This window comes from Patiria miniata, unplaced genomic scaffold, assembly GCF_015706575.1.
Source record: "Patiria miniata isolate m_02_andy unplaced genomic scaffold, ASM1570657v1 HiC_scaffold_23, whole genome shotgun sequence".
NCBI classification, from domain to species: domain Eukaryota; kingdom Metazoa; phylum Echinodermata; class Asteroidea; order Valvatida; family Asterinidae; genus Patiria; species Patiria miniata.
This window is the reverse complement of record NW_024037062.1, coordinates 81860-87136: the sequence shown is the minus strand read 5'-3', so window position 1 is coordinate 87136 and position 5277 is coordinate 81860. Positions and strand designations below refer to the sequence as shown.

At 38.4% G+C, this 5277-nt stretch overlaps 1 long non-coding RNA gene across 1 annotated transcript; it reads left to right on the top strand.

Moving 5' to 3' along the window:
* Positions 1 to 330: 330 nt before the first annotated feature.
* Positions 331 to 5062, top strand: LOC119731298. The gene is made up of 3 exons (XR_005271446.1): positions 331 to 498; positions 2709 to 2862; positions 4666 to 5062. It is a non-coding gene; the product is annotated as an uncharacterized LOC119731298 (long non-coding RNA).
* Positions 5063 to 5277: the final 215 nt, after the last annotated feature.

Here is a 5277-nt window from a genome sequence, read left to right as displayed (position 1 = left end):
AGTCAGTTTTAAAATGGAAGGTGTCATATAGTCCTTTTAGCCATGTACATGTAGACGGAAAATAGCAAATACTATGTGATGCACACTCTCGGCCACTGAAAAACACAGAATCTGTGGGTGCGGTGATATAATTACAAAGAGTCACTTGCATTATCATTGTCAACATTACTGGGCTGTTCGCAGGCGTAGTCATGACAATCACTCAGAGGTTAAGTTGATGCTACCATGGTTACTAGTTCAGGGAAAAACCACGCAAATATGTATGTTCTATTATAATGTCTGAATGCAAAATTAACCAATGTTAAATAATAACATCTTGCCAAGGATGAAAGCATCGACGATGCCTACATGTTGGTCTCTTGCCTACTGATCCGTAATGGCAGCCGTCATGCTGGTATGATCGCCTCCACTGCATGGCATCTCCTGGAGGGCGTTGATAGTTGATCATGCCACACAAACAAGATGAGAAACTCAAACTCCGCATCGGTATTCACTCAGGTAAGATCATTGTCTTTGCTTGTGGCCGAGATACTTAAGATTGATAAATCACAAATACATCACAAGTCCAGTCACAAGTACATCACAAGTCCAGTCACAAGTACATCACAAATCTAGTCACAAGTACATCACAAGTCCAGTCACAAGTACATCATAAGTCTAGTCACAAGTGCATCATAAGCCCAGTCACAAGTACATTATTATTATTATTATTATTATTATTATTATTATTATTAGCAACCAAAGCATCTAAAATGGTTGGATTAAAAACATTTTGAAAGATATTTAAATTACATTTGAGTTTGAAATATTAATATTAATATTAAGATTGATAAATCACAAATACATCACAAGTCCAGTCACAAGTACATCACAAGTCCCGTCACAAGTACATCACAAGTCCAGTCACAAGTACATCACAAGTCTAGTCACAAGTACATCACAAGTCCAGTCACAAGTCCAGTCACAAGTTCAGTCACAAGTACATCACAAGTCTAGTCACAAGTGCATCATCAGCCCAGTCACAAGTACATTACAAGTCTAGTCACAAGTCCAATCACAAGCACATTACAATTTCAGTCACAAGTACATTACAAGTCCAGTCACATGTCCAGTCACAAGTCCAGTAACAAGTACATCACAAGTCCCGTCACAAGTACATCACAAGTCCCGTCACAAGTACATCACAAGTACTGTACATCACAAGTCCAGGCACAAGTACATTACAAGTCCAGTCACAAGTCCAGTCACAAGTACATCATAAGTCAAGTCACAAATACATTACAAGTCCAGTCACAAGTAAATCACAAGTCCAGTCACAAGTATATCACAAGTCCAGTCACAAGTACATCACAAGTCTAGTCACAAGTACATCAGAAGTCCAGTCACAAGTACATCATAAGTCCAGTCACACATGCATTATAAGCCCAGTCACAAGTACATCACAAGTCTAGTCACAAGTACGTCACAAGTTTAGTCACAAGTACATCACAAGCCCAGCCCTAAGTACATTACAAGTCCAGTCACAAGAACATCACAAGTCCAGTCACAAGAACATCACAAGTCTAGTCACAAGTACGTCACAAGTTTAGTCACAGGTACATCACAAGTCCAGCCACAAGTACATTACAAGTGTATAGTCACAAGTACATCACAAGTCCAGTCACAAGTACATCACAAGTCCAGTCACAAGAACATCACAAGTCTAATCACAAGTGCATCATAAGCCCAGTCACAAGTACATCACTAGTCTGTTCACAAGTACATCGCAAGTCTGGTGGCAAGTCTATCACAAGTCGAGTCCAAGTACATCACAAGTCCAGTCACAAGTAAATCACAAGTCCAGTCACAAGTATATCACAAGTCCAGTCACAAGTACATCACAAGTCCAGTCACCAGTAAATCACAAGTCCAGTCACAAGTATATCACAAGTCCAGTCACACGTATATCACAGTTCTAGTCACAAGTACATGTACAACACAAGTCCAGTCACAAGTGCATCACAAGTCTAGTCACAAGTACATCACAGGTCCAGTCGCAAGCATATATCACAAGTCTAGTCACAAGTACATCACAAGTATTGTACTTTAATATAGCTCTTTGAGAACATCAGAGTCCAGCTGCAACTTAGGATCGATACAAAAAGAGGAAAATTACTATAAAAATAGAAAAACAACCCTTGGTACAGCTAGTCAGACTGTGAAATTATTCTCTCTGGCATTACATGTTGTCATTGTGAAGAACACAATAAAAGAAGGCCATTTCTAAATAGTGTGTCAAATGACACATTTTTTGGAAGGTTTCGTTAGTAGTTGGTTTGTGATCGGACTAATCTGTGAATGGGTGTGCACAAGTGTTGACATGACTCATTCAGCGGTTTAGTGTGCAACATTGCAAAGCTTCAATCAGCTGAATGAGAACAAACGTGTCTCAGGAACTTTTGAATAGAAATTGAGATCGTAGAATATTGTTTCCTCTGAAAACACAGCATTCACATATCTTTAACTTCATTTGGGGTAGTTGTTAAGCACCCATCTTTAGATTTTGAGAACTTTTGTTGCTTCAAATGGGAAAAAAATCACTTGGGACAAATGATCTACCCTTCCTTCAATTTTCACTGCTGCAAATTCTCAAGTCCATCATATTTCAAAGGAAACATGAGATAACTGTTTCAACCAATCTCTTATATTTTTCCTTTCTTTTATTTCAGGGCAAAGGTGAAAGTCTGACGTACTGGCTCGAGGGACATGATCCATGCTACAAGATCGACCGAATCAAGCCACCCGAACAAAACTTGTAAACAACCAGAATATTATCCCAACATTATCTGCAACGCATTTGGATCAGCAATTTTTTGTAAAGAGGTAAAAAGCATAATCAGCTATTATACCACAGCGTTTGTAGGTCTATTTGAAAAACCTTACAACAAATTCAAATTAACACACAATTGTGTGTTCACCAACAGATTTGTTGTTCGCGATTACAGCTTTCGTTTAGCAACTTTAAGAAAAAGATTCAGAAAAAAAAAGGTTTAGGTCTCATCACACTTGTACAATAACTAACTTTGATCAAGTCAGTTTTTTTTTTTTTAACAAAGACTGAAGTATTTTGTAGTCGCCTTTTAATCTACTACCATGTGGAAGTTGTAACAAAAATTCCATCATCAAACAAACAGACTGTGAGTTCATAACTATACTGTTGAGAGTCACTAATTTGGTATTAACTCTTTCAGTGCCCGCGAAATTTGAAAAGTTTAACCCTAAAGCGCCCAACTTCGAGCGTTTTTGTTAATTGTTCAAAATTCTGTAAAAAAAAAAGTAAATAAGTTTTACTCACTAAATTTGTTGTTGTTACTCTCTGGTATATCCTTGATATATTTGAAAGTCAAAAGTAGTCACAAACATAGTGATACACCCTGAAACACTGGCCTGAACACAGGGAGATTCCGCACTTTTTGCAGAAAATACGAGATTTAGTGCTGCGCCCTCTCTCAAGAACTCGAATGAAAAAATAAATACAGGTCGTACATGCATGAAAATGGTACCATTAGAAAGAGCAAGAGTGCCCCCTTTTGATAACATATTTACTCTACCTCGTACATGTACGAGGTTTGGCAATTTTAAGTACGAACATTTACGAACATTACCTCGTACATGTACGAGGTTGGCGCTATTGGACTAACAAATATACCTCGTACATGTACGAGTTTGGCACTGAAAGAGTTAAATTGTATTCAAACTAGTGATGCGTATAAAAAAATATTCTTTGTCTGTACCATCCAAGCTTGGGAAAAAATAGCAAAGTGGTACTGCTTTGTTTGTTTGAGTTCTCATATGGTGTTACATCATTTGACTTGGTGCCCTATCATTTGCGTTGGTGCCCTTGTGCTTAGTGCTAAATATTTGAGGTGGTGCAGCACTAAAGGGCACTGTTGTAGCTACAGAAAACTTTAAAGAAAAAAGGAAATTGACTCAACAGATCAAAATTGACGTACAACGATTTTTTTATGGCTGAATGGACAATAATGCAAGTGGGGGATTTTTGTTTTCTTTTTATTTTCAGATTGAGTGATATTAATAACCTTTGATAGTCACTACTTATGTTTTAAGGAAATTGTATAAAAAATATGGAGTAAGGTCTAAGGCATGTTTAAAGTAAAACCAATGGACTTGTTTCATTGTTTTTGTCATGTAATGCGGCCGGGGGAGGTGGAGTAGAGGGCGCTATTCAGGACTTTTTCCTGTCACCTTGCAAGATGTAATGATGCCAAGTCACTATAAATTTATATTTCCCGGATTCGTTTGTATCAAAGATATATAACTAGGCATCCTATCCTATCTACAAGGATGGGACTAATAAGGGAGCAAAGACACTTCTTCTTCAGTGAAACAATAATTTATTCTTAAAAACTCCAAGATTTTTTTGAACCTATTTGACATCTGTATTGATAGGACTCAGCTATCATTGCTTGTTCATCTGTCATCCGCTACGAATACTGCAAAATCTTTGTTTGTTTACACGTTATCCGACGCAAACTGGTTAACCTATTTTTTTTTAACCTTGTTCCACTCGAATTTGCAGGATAGCTAATAATGAATACAAGTAAATGTCTCAATCAGTATCAAACATTTTTTCCCAAATTGACAATATTCAAATTTCTTGACCAGGTGATGGCAGATCTACCAGCTCACTTCACATCAGAGAGCTCTCTTGAGAAGCACTATAGAAGCACTATAAGGCCCAGGAGAAGGACTGCTTCTCACGGCTAGAACAGACTCAGACCAGAGCTCTCTTGAGAAGCACTATACGGCCAAGGAGAAGGACAGCACCAAGTACACATCACTACCTTGCTGATGCTTCACAGGGATGGAACAGACTCAGACCAGAGCTCCCTTGTACATCGATCACTACCTTGCTGGTGCATCACAGGAATTGAAGAGACTCAGAACAGAGCTCCCTTGAGAAGCACTATACGGCCCAGGAGAAGGACTGCATCAAGTACATCGATCACTACCTTGCTGGTGCTTCACAGGGATGGAACAGACTCAGACCAGAGCTCCCTTGTACATCAATCACTACCTTGCTGGTGCTTCACAGGGATGGAACAGACTCGAAGTACTGCAAAGTAAGACTTTTTCATATTTGAAGAGAAAATGCTCTAACTGTACTTTAAAACGGTTGAGGGAGTAACAGCAAAAGATCTTTCTTGCCCGATTTTTATGCTCAGCACAATAAAACTAAGACAGAAAAAAAGTGGAAAATCTGTCAAAAGCAGGATT